Genomic DNA, 23,519 nt, shown 5'->3' on the forward strand with positions numbered 1-23,519 from the left:
AACGTTCGCTGGGTAAGAAAGTGCGAATGTTCGAGAGAATTGATATACTCTCTCTTTTGCTCATAGCTTAGCCTCAAATGCATTCCCAGCTGTATTTGACAATATGGAAGATAGGTCAGAACCTCACCTATCAGATTCTACAGCAAACTTAAATTGGAACGTTTTTGCAATTGCAACTAAAGAAAAAGTTGATGAAGAGAAATCGATCAAGTCACTTACACCCCTTGCATTCTAAGCCCCTCATATAAATTAAGGAAAAAAAATAATTAAAAAAGACAATAAATTAGAAATGCTTTTTTTCACATATCGCGAGAATGGCTGCATTTAGAAAGATAATGAGCTTTTTTTTATTTTAAATCACATCAGGATTCATAATTTGTGGCTAAAAATTATAGTTAACACACAAAAATTCAAGGTTTCAAAAATATAATAAAAATTCTATGTTCCACAAATTTCGTCAAAAATAGTTCTACCATCTTGCACTCATTTTTTAAAAGTTTTTACATGACTTTATTTTATATAAAAAAAAATTTAAAAAAATTAAAAATACATATATAAAAAAAAATTAAAATTAAAAAGACGGGTGGGTAATGTCGGGGACATAACTGGAGTGACGTAGGACTATACAAAGGGGACAGCTTTTGCTAAATATATATTTTTAAAATATTGTTTTATTTTCTTCTCCTACGTGAATACCTACCTATCTACCTGAAAAATGGATTAGTTTACTGTTTACTCTTCATGGACATGTTGGGGGTTCTGAAAAGAACCTTTGGTGTTGTGTTTTTGCTTTTTTTTTACAAACTTGATTCTTGATTTTTTTCTGAAGGCATTGTACTTATTAAATGTTCAACGCCGGGCATCTTTCGGCGTATGCACATATCGTACAATCAAAATGATGGTTGTGATAGTGATGGTTGCATAGGTGGTCATCAGCTCATTCACTATCATATATTTCACTATTGAGCACATTACCGTACCTTAAACTGTGGTTTCGGAGACGAATGAATTGTTGGATTTATAGTCCCCGCAAACAAAGTAAATAAAAATGAAAAATAACTGAGGTTTTGGAGACGAACTCTACGATCTGTCGAGAAATAAACGAGCTATAAGCGTTCTGAAAAACCAACAGTAAATACAGGGACGGATGACCTTCGGATTGAAGTCCTTCAAAATAAGAACAGAGCAGCAGGAAATACATAGCTCATCATGTTGCTCCTTAGTTATTTTTCTATACAATGCAGATGTAACGTCAGTCAATTTTCAACATCAGTTTTCAACCAAAGAAAGCAGTTCTTGCTACCGAGAAAATTCGTTAATGCCATCCCGCATACAATTTGTGGTAATTTGAAGCCACTTTTAATTCGGAAACCATGCATGGGTTTGTGAAAACTGAATGATCAATTTAAAAGACCCCAACCACCAATAAGTTCAAGAACAAGCATAAACAAAATAAATCAGTTTATATTATATGTCATATTATGTCACTTTAGAATGCACTATAATTATGAAAACTTTTAATAACTCTTCTTTGAAAGGTTTAATGGCCCTGAAAAGCGTCGTGTTTTACGGTGGCTGGTTTTGCCATCAAAGCAGTCTGTATAAACAAACTTTTTCCTTCTTCTACCTGCTGTCGTTTTGCGATTGCGTTTGCCACTCGCTGAAACTACACTGGAGGAAAACATTAGTAAATGCAGCTACCAAATCTTTAGTAATCGAAACATTGGTCTGGGATTCTCTCTTCTTTCTATGTATTGGATGTTTGGCAACGCTCCCGATTTTAGATTTGAGCAACTAGCCATAATGGGTGCTGGATGTGACTGGGCGGCTGTTTTAGCCAAGACACCCACATACCAACACTCCGAAAGACTCATGCTTTCTTTTTTTTTTGCTATTTTTTCATTTGGATATTTCCCCCAAATAGCAGAGTCTTTCGGCGGGCTTGTTCTTCAAATTTCAAAACCCGGCGAGCGCTTCGACTTGAACTCTGCTCGGGAGGTTAAAGGGTATCGCCCGCGAATGCTTGAATGCGCGACCAATGAAAGCGCAGGGGAATTTCGGTGTGAATACGGAATAGTTAACATCGTTAACTATTACGTAATTCCGGTTCCAATGAATGTCTCGCTGATCTGAGGATCTTGAGATATGCTTGCCCATTCCGACTTCGACCGTGGAATAGGCAGGGCGGACCAGTTTTTTTTTGCATCGCGAGTGGACGGTAAAAAGGTACCGTAGGTGAAAGGCTACACGTGCTAGTCAGTAGACTAAAGTTTTTTTTGGTTTTTTTTCTGTTTTTTTTTGTCTCTTTGTTTCATGTTTAGTTAGTTTAAAATAAGTTTTTCCGAGAAATCGAAAAGTGCAATTCTTCGCTTGTAAAGTAGATGCACGTAAAGCCTAGGTAGTGTGAGTACAAAACTTCTTTCACCTTAAAAATAACATGCACATGTAGGGTTAAGATCAAAAATAAAAACCACGCACACATTAACAACGCCACACAAAAAAATGCCACACAATTTAGAAGCATAGAGCAATACCGTCAGCGTGCACATGCTGCTCGCTAGCAAGAAGGGTTCACACAAGATGGAGAATTAGACTCGATAGTAAGATCGCTGGGCTTGAATTCCAGGGTCCGGTGTTCGAAACCCATATGAGGATTTAGTGAAATAAATTTAGTAACAATTATTTTTCGTTATTTGTTGTGATGATTTCGTATGTAATATAGATGTGAATATAACCTAGAATCGTGGGAAGATGTGGAGAACTTAATAAATGTTTAAGGAATCAATGTAATTTGAAGTAGACATAAATGTTGTGCATTTACTGGCTAGCGGTAGCCTAAACACCCGATACAATTTTCAGATAGGTCACGAGCCCAGGGTTGGGGCTCCTCTTCTGTTGTGGACAACTTTTCAACCCCCGCACCTCGTCCTCTGAAACTTCAAGGTGGGTGGGTTTGGCATCATTGCGTAGGTCCAATGATGAGAATTTTGGCATAAAACGGTGTTCATTGGAAACAACCGTATTGCCTCTGTTGCCTGAATTGTGGAACGCGGACAAACGGTGTCGCGGGTCCTTCTTAGCGCAGGTGCAAGTCGCGGAACAAACCGGGGTTTGGAAACAAAAGGACAAACCCGCCCTCAGGTGTTGGGTGTCTCATTGCCGGGCAAAGCAAGAACACGGCGGTTGGTCTCCCTCGCGGGAGTGGCGCTTAAGCCAACCGCTTACCTGCGGAAAACCCTCCGGTCGCGACAAACTCGCGCGCTTTCCCGGCGTCGCGGGTTACAAAATGTACACATTTTTTGTACATATTACCAAAGTCTTGTAAAACTGATGTCAAATTCAATGTACAACCCTACCAACGTTTCGTAAATTTCACTTCATAGCATTAGTAACCTTGAGTATTTTCATGCTTAGCAACTGTGTGTGTGCATTCTCCATTTCTTTAGTGGAAGTGGAGCGATTCGGAGGTAAACATTTTGCTTCTGTTGATTCATTGTACCTAAATATTTATTTTATTTTGTAGAAATACCACTATTCCACGTGTTGCTCGCGGTTGTTACAACGTAGGCCACATCAAGGAGAGCGGAGAGCGTTCGACATGCATTGTCGAGGAATGATGTTTCGATGTCTCGTCCGACTACGTAGGTGAATAAGTGGGTATATGAAAAGCGCTGATGGCCCAACTGCCGCTCACAACAAACTTCAACGAAAACGAAAAACTGCAAAGGTTTGTGTGAATATTAATATTAGAATATTAATAAGAATAAAATTATTTGAACACAGCTTTCGATTTGAAAATTTATTATTCGATAAATATCGTTATTACTGTTATTATCTCTTTACAAATGAGGGCCAACATCTTCATTGATATTGCCCCTAAATTGAGCCAACATTGGATTTACAAACCGTGTTTTGTTTGAAATTTATGTCTACCAATTTGTTTTGGTAGAATGTACTAATAATTAGTAGGGTCGAAAATGACTAGCGAATTGGTAATATTTACCAAAAAAGTCACAGAAGGTTGTGTCCGAGACACGACCGCATAGTTGACGTAGGATTACGTTAGGCTATCTGTCGCATGTTGATTTTGGATGTTTGAAAATATATATTGTTAAACTCTTTGATAATGATCTGATGGCCCTGAAAAGGGCCGTTTGGTTTGGTTGTTGGGTATTTTTTGTTTTTGGCAGCGGTAGCTTTTTCGGAGCCGCTGTTGCTTATTTTTGTTTTTATTTTGGTGGTTTTCGTTGACACCATCACGTCGAGCTAAACGGCGAATAGCGAGTTTGATACACTGGATATTGTCATGTAGAACCTTGCGATACGCTTCGATCCTCCTTTGCCTTCCTTGCCGCATGAGGTCATGTTGGTTGATGTTGATCTGATGTGACCACACTTAAAACACTAAAAACATATATGTTTACCGATCTGAGTGTCGAACAAAATGAGAAATCTGACTGAGCAGCAGCATCAGCAGAAAACATGCCTGAAACTTTCTGCTCATGATGTTTGCTGTTGCCATCAGTACTGGACCAATGCGGGACACAGCTCGATTGTTGATGTTAGGCCTCGATGTTTACCGCCGCTGCTGCTGCTACTGCCACTTAAGTTGGATATGAGACACAGCTCAATTGTTGGCCGCTCAGATTCGATGCTTCGATGTCTTGAAGTTCACTGCTGCACTTTCACGATTCCAAGAAGCGTGTGCTCGCACTTCTGAGAGCGTGCCCGAAATGCTCCGCTCGCGATGCTTGCTGCTGCCACTAGTAGTAGTAGTAGTAGTAGTAGTTTGACGCTGCTTATACTGCCATAGAAGCTTGATGTGAGGCACAGCTAGCCTATTGACCACACAGCTTCGATGCTCGTCTATATATTAGCCGCGTCCACTGCTGCTGCTCTCCACTGTTGTCCGTTCCACGTCCGTTGTAAAAATGAATAAAATCCACGAATGCTCCATCCTTTTATATCATTTGGTATGTGTGAAGTAGGCGCCTCCTACTCGATTGTCATGCAGCTTGCCGGTGAACGAACGCATCGGGCGCGAAAAAGAAATGACGTCAATTTCGATCAATCAGGCCTAGGTATCTTCTGTTTGGATAGTGGTTGAGATTTTTTAATTGTTCGATTGTTAGTTACATGATATATATTATTTTATTCAATGTGAAAAATTATTATGGAGTGCCGACAACGTATGATGCAAACATCTCATCAATCCATCATGAAATGAATGAGTAACAAGCGTTTGAAATTGGACATTTTTCACGATGCGATCGATTTTCATTTTTCAATTTGTACCCCAATATGTTCCCGAAAGACGTAATCCTACGTCAAAATTGGTCATATATACTAAATTTTCCTCTCAGTGTAGTTGTTGCCACCGAACCGAATGTGCTTGTTTGTTATTCGATACGATTAATCGGCCCAAATAATCGATTAATCGATTAATCGCCACACTGAGAAAAAAATTGATTAGATTAATATTTCTCATTTGCTAGAAAGCTATATGGAATCAAAAAAGTGTTCATTCCGCCTGAAAATCAATTATTATCTTTTACTCATCCCTAAATTCGTAAACGAAGCTCAATTCACGTTGACGGAGATAATCAATGATTATGATTTGTTTTCAGGATAAAACTGCAGCGGCCGTACGTTTTTTTCTCTCTGAGTTTGGATCGATTAATCGACGGTAATTAATCGTTCGCTTCGATTATTGGTTGTGCAGTATTCGTTCGATTAATAATCGATTTCTGTAGGAAGTATTCGATTGATCGATTAATCGAACGATTATCGGGGATCACTAGCCACAGCTTTCACAGTTGGAAAATTTCTTCCCATCCAGCTTGTGACATGTTGTACAGTAAATTATATTTAATGCGACGTGCCGAGGCACCACTCAGTGTCACATTGGAGGCGATTTGAACCTGTAATTGAACATTTGCGATGACAGTGGTACAGTGTCGACTTTTAATGTGGGGTCATAATTTGGACCCCGAACTCTATGTTAACAAAAATGTCCAAATAAATATGTCGCATTACAGGTCCGTCCAATTAGCTAAATGTTGACTGTACTTTCAATCTAGAAGCAAGTTAAGAATTGGTGAAAATTAAATAATCGGGAAAGTCCCCAACCATCAATAAGCTCAGAACAACTGCCAAATTCTCATACTCATCATATCCTGGCAAACAAATTATAAAAAAAAAAAATTTGTGTTTTATTATTATTTTGGATATTGTTTTAGAAAGCATTGAACTGTATTTCGTGAACTCTTTTTTGGAAGCAGCGCCGTATTTTATGGAATGGTTCCAATTTAGAAAACTTAGTACTCGTGGTTTTGAAAAAAACCATTTCAAACGCCCTCGATGCCGCCTTGTTCTGGATTTGCCACCAAAGCAGTTTGTATAAAGAACAAACTTTTTTCTTCTGCTACCTGCTGCCGTTTTACGATTACGTTTGTCACTCGGCACTCGCTGCAACTGCCTGTTGTTGTCTTGATGTCCACCGAACCGAATGTGGTCTGTTCTGAATGCGGGTTCTCTAATCGTCGCGAGCAGCTTTGCCAGCTAACTCGATCACTTCGGCGGCCGAAACTATATAACGCCGACTAGGTGGACTGGTGCACTGGTACTAAAGCGCTCGGCCTAGCTACCCTTGCGGAGCAATTGGCGAATTGCCTTGCTTTTCCCTTCATTTTTCCTCCTTTGTCATGCCCAGACATGTCTGCTTGTGTTGGTTTGTTGATGTGATGTGATGCGAAACGATGTGGTGTACGGTTTGGATGAGAATGATCGTTACGGAAGGAAGGAAGGTATTGTATTATAGAGACTTTAAACTTTTGCAGTTCATTCGTCTCTAGCCTTGAGAAAGGCCCTTTGAAAACTCTACTCTACTCTACTCCAGCGCTACCACCTCCACCCTCTTGCCTTAAGAAAGGCACTCGATCCCTCGCCGTCCAGCTCGTCCAGCAACGATGTTGTCCAGTCGGTGTCCACACAAAGAACGATCGTTACGGCAGCGGAGCGGGGATTTTTAAGCTGACTGGCTGGCTCGAGAATTACGCATGTGTGAGACTGCGACCAATGCTTCGTTCATTTTTTTTCTTTTTCCTTTCCAATCGTGCTGCGTTGTATTCCGCTGCTGCTCTGGTTGCCCGTTTTGGTCAGTACGATTTGAGGAGCACAAAATGGACCAATCAAAAATGGGCACAGAGTGCATTTGGACAATGCTTGATATTTCACAATTATTTAATTATTTATTTCAAGAAAAATGAAATGTTATTCGTTATGATAGATGCGTAGATATATTTACTATCAATTGATGCAAAAACCTTTGCGATCTATTGAGAAATGCTGGAGTTATAAGCGTTCCAAATCTTGCATTTTTTCCTACTTGTTCAGTGCCTAGATTTTCATTTCACCCCTATATCTTCCGGTTAGACGTAGTCCTATGTCAAAAAGACAATAAATAAGACAAGCGGGGGTCTTCGTAGCCACTTGGTTACGCGTTCGCTTACCAAGCGATCGATCGTGAGTTCAAACTCAGGGCCCTCAATGACCATCTTTGTGTTGTTATAGAATAACTACGTCCACGCAACCATCATCAGCGATGGAAATCGATCCACGGTCGAAATAAGATCGATTCATCCATACAACTGCTCTGCTCTGCAAGACACATCGGGCTGCTGTTCTATAAATAACTCAACAATGATCAATATCAACTGTCTCCGCTGTCCGGTCTGCTGAACAATGGATGAACAGAAAGAATACACTTACGCCTAAATGGCTACTACTGTGTAATTTGCTATAATGTAATGGAACAGAAAAACTTAACGCCTAAATGGCTACTACTAACTACTGTGTAATTTACAATTTATAGTAACATAAACATATGTACATGTACACGATTAAAACCCGGCTCTGTTACAGCTAAAAATGCTGATGAGCCTAATAAATAAATAAATGAGATAAAAAAAAATAAGACAAGTTTCTTTCAAATATCTCGAGAATGGCTGCATTAAGAAGGAGATTGATAATGAGCCGATAATGAGGATTCATAATTTGTGGCTAAAAATGAAAACAAAATTAAAAAATAGGGGAGAGATGGTCACATTCGGACACTTTTTTCCTTGATTTTTAATATTTTTGGTAAACTTTGAAAAAAATCCTGAATTCATCCTGGTTGTCATTTGGACATCAATGTATCATATAAGCGTGTTAGAGGTGTCCATTGATGCGATTACGAATGGTTTATTCGAATTTTTGAAAATTGCTTTTTTCCGAATGTGCCCTATGTGTGGGGCAGTTTCGGACAGTCCTGGGGTACTTTCGGACAACGGAAAAAAATTAAAATTTTATGTTTATCAACAATTACTTCCGTTTCTTCTTATTTCCAGCATATTCTGCATTTATCTGTTTATCAGTATTTGTCTGAAAGGAAACTGCTTGCTACGAGAGTCAGTAAAAATTCGTGATTTTGCTTTCTTCCGTTTTCGAGTGGTGATTTTCCGCGGTGAAGTTTTTGGAAAAGGTTCAACATTTTCCGGGGACAAAGTTACCAAAGTAAAATCTATCTGTGCTGTAGACGCAATGTTTTCCAGCATTGTATTATTACCCAGTGAGTCAGTTACTACCTCCGCTCCAGCAAGTGAAATCATTTGAGCATTCAAAATCCTTGTTCGAAAAAACCTTTCTTGAGAATGGATAGCAACCTGTCATTTTGAATCCAACTTATAATGCATCTTTCAATCTGAGTAATATCCTAGATTGAAAGATGCATTATAAGCCGATGCAACTATACCTGAACGGTCGTGTATAGAAATAGTTTTCCCAGGATGGTTGAGTAGCCAATCGTTCTGGGAAACTGAGAGCTTTTGCTTGAAACGGCCCATAACTGAAATATCCAGCGGTTGTAAGCGATTGGTGACATAAGGTGGAAAAGATACATGAACTGTGTAATTTTCTCGGCAAAATTTAATTGTTTCCAAAGTGCAATGACTTTTTGATTGATTTTTGGTATTTTGAAATTGATTCGTTTACGTTGCTTTTTACTACCTTTTTCAAATGTTCCAGAACACTGAGAAACAATTTTCCCGTTGTGCAACCGTTAGTTGGGAAATTAGCAAAGACATTGGACCCAGTTGGACCACCTGTGAGCTAGAATCATGAAAACGTTCTATTCGAAACTAGTTCGACAGATCTTTCCATCTCATTTTTGTTGATGCTGGTTCTATCGGTTTTCTTTTTGTAGTTGCGAACCATCATTAGGTCTAAGAATCAGATTAAATTGATGTTTGTTATTAAACAACAATCAGACACAAATTTTATGAGGTATTAAACAGTGTCCGAATGTGCCCCGTGAACGATGTTCGAATGTGCCCCACAACCATCCGAAGACAAATCATAATTTTATCTAATAAATAAACCTTTATTTCCCCGTCGTATGCAGTTTTTTTTTATTTCATATTAGTTACTAACTGAGGATGTGTACTTAAATTTCTAAATCGTTCACAAAGTAATTAGGGAAATACTTACAACTTCAAGCTCAACAGACTCGAAACGTGTATGAAAAAGGGCACTGTGTTGTTTTCGTAAGTGATAAACGACCAGGAGATGTCAAACCATATGGCAACTGTTGGTGGAAGGACTATTAACTTACTTATATTTTTAATTTGGTTGAAAATTGTACCACCTAATTTTTACAAGCGTTGTCCGAAACTGCCCTCCTTTCCCCTACATATTTTAGATGTTGTAAATGAAAGTTTTTTTTTGTAAATAAAAAAAAGAGTATAATTTTTTTTCTCAATGTATATTTTTTTCACATTAACATCAATACTCTATAACTCTTTTAAAGACATCATTTCGGTACGACTCATAGTTTTTGAGATATAAATTATCAAAGATTTCCTAATCTAATTATAATTGCGTGATATTTGTATATTCCCCGTTATCCTTGCAAATCGATAAATATTTCTTGAAAAGAAAATTTCCTTATTATGACCGGGAAAGGGATCTCACATACTTTCGGCCTGCAGCAGACACATATCAATTCATCACACTGCAGTCAATATCATGGAACTGTAGCCTTCCGGCTCTCTGTATATCTATAGTACCATTATTGAACGTAGTTCGTTTACAGATCCTGATATTCGATCCAAATCGAACCCACAAAGACATCAATCAACTTCAATCTCGGGAAAAAGAAACTGATTCAAAGGACGCTATAGAAGCTGCTACCTCACCAGCAAAAGGGAAGCTATGCAAATAACGAATATTTCAGGTATTTACTTCTGATCAAAAGCCTCATCATTGCAAGCAATACGCTACACAATGGAATCGGCCGAGAGGAAGGTTGACAAACCGTTTTTTTCTGTTTTCCCTGTTTTTCTGTATAGCTCAAGTTTTGTCGTTCGTCCTTGTTGGTTACAACAATATAAAAAAAGTTACAAAAAAAGTAACCAAATAAGACATGCTCACTTGATTTTGTTCTGCTTTCTAGTTCGCAAACCACATTTTCTCGGTTTGGCCCTAATCACTGCACCGAATCTTTCTTGTGTTTTGGCCAGAAGCGGTGAACACGATGTGTCCGGACAGAAGGCAGATCGGTAGTCGGTTGGCTTGCCGCATCAGCAGACTGAAGAAAAACCCAACGAATTAACGAGGCTGGCGAGGAGATGAAAGGCACGCCATCCCACTTCCCACACAGATCCATATACAAAACAAAAACCTTACAGAAGCACAGTGGGGAGAATAAACTTTCTTTTTTTTTCTTCAAGTGGGTATTTTACAATGGCTTCCCGTCTCGTTGTGTTCTAGACTTCCACAAATCTAAGGCCTCCCGTCTGCGAAGAGTTCGGACGTTATCGACAAATTCCTTCGTCTGGATCGCGTTACCTAGAAGTGGTTTTAAGGATTTTTCCAATTCCTATCTTTACTATGTTAAGTGTTTACCCTCATCGCCGGCCGCGCGGACAGACGGTGTAAGGGATTATTCCGTTATTTATTCGGCGCTCTTCCCGACCGTTATCCGGTCCACTCATCACGGTGGGTGCGAATTACGGAACGATGTGATTAGATGGGGGCCAAGCGGGGAGAAAAAGCGCGTCAGCCTCGAGGTTGTTTGCATAAAAATTGTTTTATCTTTTTTATTACTTTCGGTACCGGGCCTCTACCGAGGAAATCATTTTCTCTCCGCGAATTATTTCGCCATTCTTTTTATAAATTTAGTTTGTTTCCGCTATAGAGCGTGTTGTATTCTTTATGACCATTTTGCTCCGAGGCGCGTGCGTTTTCAGGTCACGGCTGATGGGCTTCCTCGTTGGCGTAGGCCTCAAAATGGGAACTGAGATATAACTTTGGATTTTACATCTCCTTCCCGTTGACGATTGCCGAGCCGTGTGCCGTAAAGACGTTTAATGGAGTGGATAGCTGTCGGTCGACGGAGAGAAGATATATCTTCGAAATTGCACTTTAATGGGCAAACAGAATGCTAACACGTAGCGCTGTTAGTGGGATACATTATTCTGGCGTTGGAATTTCTTCAATTTTTGCGTTCCATTCGATTGAGCAATTTTGCTCGCGTCGAAACGGGGGGTGAGTCAAATACTACTACGGGGGTACAAGTTTGTTTGAAGATAATTGGATGGGTGATACCACAACCTTGACCTTGAGTTTGTTCATGCGTTATAATTGGTAATCAGATTCATGTGAATATCTGGAAATTGGCAAAAAATGGACCATTAATTCAATTGTGGAATCTATTTTTTTTAACAAAGTTATTATTTACTTTTTTGGAGATTTTTTGTTCCAAATGATCGCTGTAATCAGTCTTCAGAATGCAACTCGGTGCTGTTTTTTTATCCCATTTATTTATTTATTAGGCTCATTAGCATTTTATCTGTAACAGAGCCGGGTTTTTATCGTGTACATGTACATATGTTAATGTTCCTATAAATTGTATATTACACAATAGTAGTAGTAGCCATTTAGGCGTTAGGTATTCTGTTCCATTACATTATGGTAAATTACACTGTAGTAGGCATTTAGGCGTAAGGGTATTCTATCTGTTCTTCCATTGTATAGCAGACCGGACAGCGGAGACAGTTGATATTGATCATTGTTGGGTTATTTATAGAACAGCAGCCCGAAGTTTCTCGCAGAGCAGAGCAGTTGTATGGATGAATCGATCTTATTTCGACCGTGGATCGATCTCCATCGCTGATGATGGTTGCGTGGACGTAGTTATTCTATCATAACACAAAGATGGTCAATTGAGGGCCCTGAGTTTGAACTCACGATCGATCGCTTAGTAAGCGAACGCGTAACCAAGTGGCTACGAAGACCCCCAACTCGGTGCTGATGCACAACAAGATTTTTGTACCCAGTTGAGCTCCCACTCCTTGTGCACACATGCGCTCTGGCGAATGAGCACGCTCCGAAACACGATGATTTCATCTGTGTTTCGGAGAGTGCTTATTTTTGTCAGCGTTTGATTTGGTTTTGTTTGGTTGTCAGCGCCGCTCATCGCAGAGGTTTGCGCCCAGTGTTAAGCTGAGTTTTATGCTGAAATTTGCGCCGTGCTTGCGCCGTATTTTTATACTGCGCGCTTGAAACTGGATTGCTCTCTCTGTTGAGATATTTTTCATCACACAAGCGTATACGGTTCAAATAGGGGCGCGCTGTTGTTTTTATGCTTCGCTTAGAACGAACGAAGACAAAGCGGGCGCTAAAATTTGATGTGTATGAGTTAGTGCCACTCGCAATAAACAAAATGCGACTCATCAGAATATCAATCTGCGAAACAAAATTGGGATTATAACTCAGTTATACTTCTTGTCTTCCTTAGGCTGTAAATCATTAGACATTTTCCAGCCTAGATAAGCAGAAATCGGTGATTCATTTCCCGCGAAGCATCCATCCAAAATCATAACCCTGGAAGGAATCGTAAGTGCAACACATAATTATAAACACAGATAAGACTGTGAGTGCCATTACATTAATTTCATCATATCAACGGGACTCCATCAACCGAAATGCGCTCGGTCATGAAGTTAGGTGAAATTGAAATATGGTGCAAATCAGGCTTATCACAGGCTGCTAATTGTCCTAAATGGGGGGACTGCATACCATGTGTCCTCCTGTGTCGTGGCCATTCCTCTGCCCTGTCAATTAACGACCAGATCCATCATATTCCGCTCAGGTGAAAACCAATCTGGTCTAATCTACTAATGAACGCAATGAATTATAGGAATAGATTTGGGGACAAAGAAGAACCGCGAATGTGGGAGGGGTGTGGGGGACCTGTAGATGGATTGCTCCGCATGAACCTGAATGGGAAAGCACCACCCTCTGATAAACGGCGCACTTGTTGATAAGGACATACATTGCGTTTATTAAGTGTGGTAAATTCAGCTATGATATGATGAAAGTGATGGATTTCGAAATGATCTGTTAGTGTAAACAGATTCAAGTGAAATGTACCATTAGAATAATTACATTTGATTCGTGTTAAGTATCACTCATGAGTACAAGCGTTAAATTATTCCAAACTGTTTCACATTACAATCGAGGAAGTCAATTTAATTATGAATATTTCAATACGGTCAGTAGTTGCACGTATTTTACGTTCAATAAATTTGTATCTTGTTGGAGCAATATCATCAAGAAAGTTGCACAACGACATCAAACAATTACAATCTAAAAAAAATATGGCTATTACCGCTCATGCAACCATGAGCATAATCACCAACACAATTAGTGTCGGAAAAACGTATGTTTGTTGTTTTTTGACCTCAAAGCATAGCGATACAAATTTCGAATGAAAAAAAAATAATCTGTCCAGTTGAAGATAAGCGTCGATAAAAAGAGAGCCTAGGATATTTTATGAATTAAAACATATTTGTTCCATTTGGAAAATACTTACGTCAATTTAGCCATAGCCTAATGTAAGCACCAGTCTGTTTTGAATGTAGTATTACTGATGATTTACATTTCCAATAATAGAAAAAACGACTCCGTCGGTAGTTTCAATGGTTGTTGAAAAAAAAACATGGAAATCATGGAAGGTGAAAATGAATCCAATCCACAGGTCGCGATTCAATAATCAATATTATTTCGATTTTTAACCTGATAACCTTGAAGTTTCTGATGCAGAAGTATTGCAACATTGAAAACAAGATTGCTTCTCTATGTTAATCGCGGTGCAATGAATGTAAATATATGAGAAGCGTTTCAACGGTTTCTTATATTCATCTATTAGAAAACGCTAAGTAATGGGACACTCGTGAAAGACATGTTTAAACTTTACAAAGCATTTGCTTCAAATGTGAACGAGTAAGAGGTACACAAAAGGAGCTTCAGGAAGCTTTAACAAGCCCACAGCCCGAATTCGTCCACCAACATTGCCGAAATAATATTTTTGTCTCTTTTTGTTGGGATTTATACCTAAGCACTTTACAGAGCCATTATTTATCTCCCAAATTACGCGAACATTTTTTTAGTGTAAATTTTGATTATTGTTTTTTGAATGAATTTTCTTAAAAGAATCGATAGCAAGGGTTCGCGTCGAACGTTTCATAACTTTGGCTTTCAGACTTGAAATCCCTAGATATTCTCCGTTTTTGAGTATATATAAAAAATGGATTTCTGTCTGTCTGTCTGATTCTTATGGACTCCGTAACTACTGAACCGATCGACATGAAAACTGGTATGTAGGGGTTTTTGGGGCCGGGGAAGGTTTTCGTGATAGTTTGAGACCCCTCCCCCTTCTCTAAGGGGGGGCTGTCACACAAATGAAAAACAAATTTCTGCATTACTCGAAAACTAATCAAGCAAATTGAGCCAAATTTGACATGTGAATATTTTAGGGAGCACGAAACGTTTCTATGGTGAATAGACACTCCTCCCTCCTCTCTAAGAGGAGAAAAGGGGAGGGGCTGTCTTTATTCTATCATATTTTCTGTATCAAACATTTATTCCATGTAACGGAGAAACATGTTATTTGCAAGTGGTTGAAAAATCTTGAACGAGAATTGTGTCTGAAAATAATCTGACATTATAATGATGAGTTTTAGTAGAGGTACTAGGAATTTTTTAGTAAAAGGTAAATTCAAAGGGGTCGATTAGAAGATCAATCAATGAACAATTCTACGAGTGGACTCATGAACTTGCACTTAGCAAGAAAACGTGAATGTTTGAAGGTACTGATAACAAAAAACAAATTTTGGGCGGGACGAAGTTTGCCGGGTCAGCTAGCACCAAATAAAAAATACCACATTAGCGAATAATTTGGATTCTAGTTGCATGTATCCAGCATAGTCGCATAGAAATATTGAGCGAGAATTAAAAACGTGGTAACTTTGAAAAATCATGACTTAAAAGATCACATCTCTGATTTATGGAAATGTTATGTGAGAAATCCTCAGTTTCGAAAAAAATATTTAAAAATATAGAGCCATTAGTCCCGAAACCACTATCTTCTATATAAATAAAAATGGAGTGATGTCTGTCTGTCTGTCTGATTCTTATATACTCGGAAACTACTGAACCGATCGACATGAAAATTGGTATGTAGGGGTTTTTGGGGCCGGGGAAGGTTTTCGTGATATTTTGAGACCCCTCCCCCCTCTCTAAGGGGGGGCTGCCATACAAATGAAACACAAATTTCTGCATTACTCGGAAATTAACCAAGCAAACGAAACCAAAGTTGGCATGTGAAAGTTTTAGGGTGCAATAAATGTTTCTATGATGGTTAGACAGTCCTTCACCCACTCAAAGGGGAGGCTGCCATACAAATGAAACACAAATTTCTGCATTACTCGAGAATTAATCAAGCAAATGAAACCAAATTTGGCATGTGGAGGTTTTAGGATGCAATAAATGTTTCTATGGTGTTAAGATACTCCTTCCCCCTCTCTTAGAGGGGGCTGCCGTACGAATGAAACACAATTTTTTGCATTACCCGAGAATTAATCAAGCAAATTAAACCAAATTAGGCATATGGAAACTTTAGGGTGCAATGAATGTTTCTATGGTGGTTAGATACCCCTCCCCCCTCTCTTAGGGGTGGCTGCCATACAAATAAAACACAAATTTCTGCATTACTCGAGAATTAATCAAGTAAATGGGCGGGACGAAGTTTGCCGGGTTAGCTAGTAAACTATAAAAAACAGATACAATCAATAATCACTAAAACAAGATTCATGTTATTCTCAAATGTAATATTTTTCCAAAGATATCTAGCTCATTGGCTTTAAATTGATATATCGATCATCTAAATCGGGTCAGTAGTTCAAAAGTTATGCATTATGAGAATATGGAGAAGAAAAAATTGATATTCCGAACTATCGGTTCGGTTTGAAAAAAACATAACTTAAAAAAGAAGAATAACACATCTCTGATTTTGAGATATTTTATGTAACAAATCCTCAACTTCCTAGAAAAAATATAAAAATATATAGTGCCTTTGGTCCCGAGATCATGAAAACTATAAAAAACAAATACAATTAATAATAACGGAAACAAAGTTTACTTTTTTTTGCAACTGAAGCATTGTCCCTAATAATACGAGGTGATTGGCTTTAATTTGGTATGACGATCATCAAAATCGGCCCAGTAGTTCTAAAGTTATGAATTTTTGGAAAAAGTCATTTTAAGAAGATGTGAAAAAAGTGATTTTTCGGGCCACATTAAAAAGGAAATGGTCACCCTAATGAAAAAAGAAAAAATACCGGTCTAATTCTTTGCGATAAAGAACCACTTGTCATGAAAATCCGAGAACCAATTTATCGGTTTAGCAGCTGGCGGCTGTATAATCGAATAAAAAGCTATTTTTATTAAACAGTATTATTTAGCTTGTCCTGTAAAATGTTTTATGTTTGTAACATGTTTGTATGTAGAACATTAATAGAAATTTGATCCTCTCTCTGTTGACCGACTGATCTGAAATTAGGAACGGACCATTATCCAGTCATTTTAAGTCATATGCAGTCATTATAAAACCGCGTATTTCACGACCTAAAAAATCAAAGATGGCGGCCGCTACAAAGTTGCAGATTACATATTTTTTCAAAACTTCATCAATATGGGTATCAAATGAAATTGTTTGAAGAATAGAATACTGTAGAGTGGAATCCGTTTATGAAGACATCGAAGGGAGATCATAATAAGCAGACGCCATACAAAGCGTTTTGTTAAAAAATACCGTTTTTAATGTAAGTATGTAAGGTAAATTATTTTGGTTTATCCAGTCGAAAATATGATCATGGTTTGTCCATTTTTGAATGCTCTAATTCAGCGCAACTGTGCCAAATCAGGAATTCGAATGTTTCAAAACATATAAATAAAATTGTCTTTTTCATGATTTACAGTAGTTTTATAGTACATTTTTACGATTTCACATGTTTTGAAAGATTATAAAATCCACCTTCTATTGGTGTCAATGCGCCTCTCATTTGAGCTAACTTTTGATCAATCACAGATGGTTGTTTGGCACGAATTCAGACTTTTCTTGATTATAACGGATGTGTTCCATTCACCCGATTACCGTTCACCCGAATCACATTTATCCGAATGTAGTACATACCCGAATGTAACACAAACCCGAATGTAACAAATACCCGAATGCAACATATACCCGAATGTGACAAATACTCGAATGTGACATTTCACCGAATGCAACATTTACCCGAATGGAATGTTTTCCCGAATGTAGAAGGAAAAATTCCGACAAATCAGACTATGAGTATTGTCGATTCTCCTGTTACGAAGTTACGAAGTAAAATGAGAAATTGTAATGAGGAAATTCGAAAAAGATGTTGAAGACTTCGCTGTGTCATTTTTAGGAATTTGTTCTGATGAATGTATTATTTCGTGATGAAATTTATTCTGAGATCAGTGTAATGTCCCCATTTAACGAGGATAAGGAACTGAGGGGGCACAAAGCCGGCGAGGTGACCGCCGATAGCCCGGTTTGTTTGAAACATAGGAGTCGATCCTTTAGTCAGGTTCGACCGAGCGAGGTTCATGGTTACCAGATAAACGTACGATAAACGGAATTCGGGTGAATGTATTTCGGGGAATTGTCTTTCTGGTGAGTAGGAGTCGGGTAAATGTTACACAATCATTATAACACTTACAAATATTATAAACATCATGCATGCATACCATTTGTATCAGATTTACATAACTGAACCATGTAATTAACCTGATGATTTCGATTACCTCAATTCTGATCATGAGTTGTCCGATTCACTATTGTTGTTTTGTCCTCATGATTTCTATGACAATGGAAAATCGTTAAAAAACATAAAAATTTGAATAATTTCAACGCCTTATGGTAGTATTAGCAGCTAGAGACTTGGGGCTTTTCAACAAACCCAAACACATATTGGTTATATGTGATTTTCATGAAGAAAACCGATTTGCAATTGGGGGAAAAAAAGGGGAATTTGGACCACCTAAGCAAATCGCCTAATATTTCCAGATCATTATATAAAGCTTTAAACTACCAAATATATCATAAAATAAAAGAGATGATTTTTGGACATTAAAATTTGATGCGGGGTGATTTGGACCATCAGTGGGGTGATTTGGTCCAGTGTGTGTTTCATGGAAAAAAACATACTTATGTTTTTGTAAAGTATTTGGGAACAATTTCACAATCAGTAACAGTGTTCTGGGATCGATACCAGGTGTCTCGGCCATATTTCAGACCAGAAAAATTGGATTGAGACCATCTCGAATTCTGCATGGATCTTTTCACTGTTGTTCGAGCATTTTTCAAACACTTTTGATGCTTGGTCAAAGAAAATCCGTTCTTGATGACCTGCGTTGCTCTTTCAAGGTTCTCCTTATTCCAACGTTGTCTGCCCATCCTCTTTTTGTAATTCAGCGGCATCTGGAATCAATTAGACCAAAGAAAAAGCTCAAATCTGTAGGACCAATTCACCCTACAGAAACGTGTCCATGTCATCCCACACAACATGCAAAAATTAAAATGCAATTAATGTCATTTATTGTTATCAAACTTACAGTTTCGCTGCATCAAATTGTTCCTCTTCTGTAGGCGAACAGAACTTTACTGCACAATACACGAAAAGTTTGTTTAATCAGCGGGAAAATCCTTAAAACCATGATCGGAAAATTCACATTTTTTGACAATCAAAGTGCTTGCTGTGTTCATGTTACCATTTCCTTCCACCTGTCGAATTTTACCAAAGTTTTTACGTTAGTTACATACGGTTTACTAATGAAAGAAGATGACATTTTAAAAAATCCAAGTTGAGCCGTACTTTTTGAGATAATGTGGTAGTCCAACTCACCCCGTATGTTCAAATCACCCCTTGTTACCCTACTAGTTACGTGAAGATCATTCCCTACTCGAGCATGTAAAGAAGTCATTATATCCAACTATTTTTTTAAATTTGATACGAAAACCAAACTTTGTTGTGTAATCACATAATAATAGGCAATAGGTCAATATACAGGGTGGTCCAAAAAATCCATTTTTCACCTGATTTCCAAAAATGATTTTTTTAGAAAATTCATAACTTTTAAAATGCTAGACCGATTCAGATGATCGACATATCAAGTTGAAGCCAATGAATTTTATGATTTTTTGAAAAGGTTATTTTTGGAAGAAAGGGCAAAAAATATTTTTCGAAGGGTCCGACTTTAAAAAATCATAATTCAAAAACGAAAAAAAAATCACATCTCTGATTTTTGTGTATGTTATGTAAAAAAACCTCAGCCTTCAAGAAAAATATATAAAAAAATATAGCGCCCTTTAGTCCAAAGCCATGTAAGGAACACTAAACAAACACAATCAATAATTATGAAAACAAGATCCAAGTTTTTTGCATGTATAATATTTTTTCCAAAAAGACTAATTGCTAAAAGCTAATAGTTAATTAGCTTTAAATTGATATGTCGATCGTCTAAATCGGTGCAGTAGTTTAAAAGTAATAAATTTTTGCAAAAAAGTAATTTTTGAAAAAAACGGCGAAAGAATTGATTTTTTCTAACCGGGCACCCAATGAAAAAATAAAAAATATGGGTCTAATATTAGGCTGTCAAAAAAGTCCTGCGGTATTTCCGCGAGGTGTCGTTGTAAGCGCGTAGTTCTAGTTGTATTCATTGTATCGAGTCATACAATAGCTTGTTGGAAAGGTATTTTTTGCGCGCTATAATATAGTCCGTGGCAGTGTTTTGTTTGGTTAAGTCGTTCGTGAGTTATAGTGTCGCAAATATGGAGCAAAATAAAGAGAAAATCCGACATATTTTACAGTACTACTATGACAAAGGCAAAAATGCATCTCAAGCTGCCAATAAAATTTGTGCAGTTTATGGACCCGATACAGTTTCCATTTCCACCGCACAAAGATGGTTTCAACGTTTTCGTTCTGGTGTAGAGGTCGTCGAAAATGCGCCACGCTCCGGAAGGCCTGTCGTCGAAAATTGCGACAAAATCGCTGAATTAGCCGAGAAAGACCGGCATAGTAGCAGCCGTAGCATCGGCCAAGAGCTGGGGATAACTCATCAAACAGTTATTAACCATTTGAAGAAGCTTGGATTCACAAAGAAGCTCGATGTATGGGTGCCACACACGTTGACGCAAAAAAACATCTTTGACCGTATCGACGCATGTGAATCGCTGCTGAATCGCAACAAAATCGACCCGTTTCTGAAGCGGATGGTGACTGGCGATGAAAAGTGGGTCACTTACGACAACGTGAAGCGCAAACGGTCGTGGTCGAAGCCCGCTGAAGCGGCTCAGACGGTGGCCAAGCCCTCATTAACGGCCAGGAAGGTTCTGCTGTGTGTTTGGTGGGATTGTCAAGGAATAATCTATTATGAGCTGCTTCCCGATGGCCAAACGCTCAATTCGGACCTGTACTGCCAACAACTGGACCGCTTGAAGGTAGCACTCATGAAGAAGCCCTTTTTTGATAAACAGAGGCCGCATTGTCTTCCATCAGGACAACGCCAGGCCACACACTTCTTTGGTGACGCGCCAGAAGCTCCGGGAGCTCGGATGGGAGGTTCTTTTGCATCCGCCGTATAGTCCGGACCTTGCACCAAGTGACTACCACCTGTTTTTGTCCATGGCGAACGAGCTAGGTAGTCAGAAGTTAGCCACAAAAGATGCCTGTGAAAATTGGCTATCCGAGTTTTTTGCCAATAAGGAAGCGAGCTTCTATAACAGGGGTATTATGAAGTTGGCATCTCGTTGGGAACAAGTCATCCAACAAAACGGCGCATATTTGACTTAAAACAGATGATTACTACTAATTTTATGAACAAATGAAAATTCAAAACAAATACCGCAGAACTTTTTTGACAGCCTAATATTTTGCGATAGAGAACAAATCTACCCCTGTTCATTAAGATCTGAGAACCACTATATCGGTATGGCATGGAATGGCTGTATAAGCGGAGTCATATTGAACGGATCCTACTGTACATCATGAAAGCATTCCGAAAAAAACAAAGTATCAAATAAAAATTTAAAAAAATAGTTCAATGGTTTAATTGTAGTGAAAAAAAAACTAGAAAAAAAAAGTAAAAAAAAAAATAAGTTAAACGGTTTCATTGTGATTAAACATGATAATAATAATGATAATGTACTCATAGCTTGAAAATAGTTTTACAAGTAGCTGATAGAAGTTATCACTCCCATTCCTTCATTATTCTAGAACATTGATGGGACTAAATCGAATCGTGGGCCTCGTCGGATTTCCATTATCCACAGTTAGTGGTTTAATAAACTAATATGGAACGGTAACCAACTACTGAACGCATTATTCCAATCTCTCTAAATGGATGTTATGAATATTCATGGTCAACGACAGTATGCGTGTTTGACTAAACCGTGCTAATCAATATGTAACAATATAACACATCAAACAGTGTTCTGCGCAATGATTCCAGACAAAAAACACTTCTCACGTATGTTTTCCTACGCACCGTGCTGCAAATCACATTCAACACGGACGTATTATTTACAGGTTTCAATTGCAATTCATCCATCCGCCCACCGGACTTTTCCGTACAAAAGCAAATATACATGGAATAGATCATGTATGGTCGTGGCGTTAATTTCGGACCTGGTCGCTCTCCCAGGAAGAAACATATTTTTCTCCCTTCTCCTCTTCGGCGATCACCCTCCCGTTTGCGTCTTTCAGACACACTAACTTAAATAGATTACCGTGATATTTGATGTATGGACTTGCTTGTTCTGCAACCACTGGGAAATGTGCTCAATATATTTCCCTCAACTGGTATGTATGAAATGGGGCTTGCTCGAACGCATGTAAGCTGCCAGATTAATCAGAAAAAAGTGAGATTTGGCATGGAAGATTGGTTGAACTGCAGAAAGAATGATATCAGCAGTAAAACTAATGACGAAAACGCGTGGCCGGAATTTATTTGCGATGTGCTTATTTATCACCCCGTCGAGCGGAACGAGAGCAGAACAATATTCCAGATAAGAATTGTGGCTCCACGTTTGCGCTTGATCGATCTAAAGGGATAGAATAAATTAGATTGTTTTCGTTTTCCATTATAACTATTTATTCTACAATCCTTGACATCGAATTAAATCACAAACACTCATTTATGCGCGCAATATCCATAAATTGTCACACCCGGACAAAATTATTCCGAAAAACACCCACTTAGCGACGATGCAATGGTTCATGAATAATTTTCTCATACCTTCTTCGCAAACTCGACTGCGGATGAGACCCAAACAGGAGCGCACTAACTGCCAATATCGTGGCACGAAGCCATCCTCGCTCTCCGTCGAGCCGGCCGTTGGTGGAAAAATTAATTCAATAACTTTAAAGCTAAAAGCACTCCAAACTTTATGAACATCATCATTACCCACAGATATTGTTTTGGCTGCGGCGAAAACATTTCCACCGATTTTGGCAATGAAGGTGGCTTCCAGTGAAGCCAGTAATATTTCCTAAAGGTAGCCAAGAAACATCAGCTCGAGAGTACATCAACAAATTTCCGCTGCAAACACTGCACTGCACTCTTCAGATGCTATTATCGCTATCTGTACGGCTGAACGCCAGCTCCAAGACGTCGTTATGTTTATAGCCCAGGACTCAGCCAGGGTGAGATAGAAAAAAGCCAACCTGCTGTCCGCCCTCGCGTCCGCCGATTACCTCCCTCACGAAGTTTTGTTGCTCTCACCTTAGCCTTTTGGCAGCAGCAGCAGCATCAAGCTACCGAAAGTTAGTGCAGCCATCATAAAACAAACGAATGGCCCCCTAGCTGCTGTCCACATTCCGTTCCAAATCATGTGGAGGCCTTTTATCATTCTTTTTTTTCGCCTCTTTTCCCAGTATTGGACTAAGTTATGTTGGCACATTGCGAACGGCGTAGAAAAAGTATTTCCCTTGTTTGGGTAGAAATAAGAAAAAAATATCCGGATGAAAAGCTATCTGCAAACATATAATGTGGGAAGGCCTCCCACAGATATGCACTGTTTCGGCGATTGATGCGATAGGGTGGATGGG

The sequence above is a fragment of the Toxorhynchites rutilus genome, chromosome 2 (genome assembly GCF_029784135.1).
Source record: "Toxorhynchites rutilus septentrionalis strain SRP chromosome 2, ASM2978413v1, whole genome shotgun sequence".
NCBI lineage: Eukaryota > Metazoa > Arthropoda > Insecta > Diptera > Culicidae > Toxorhynchites > Toxorhynchites rutilus.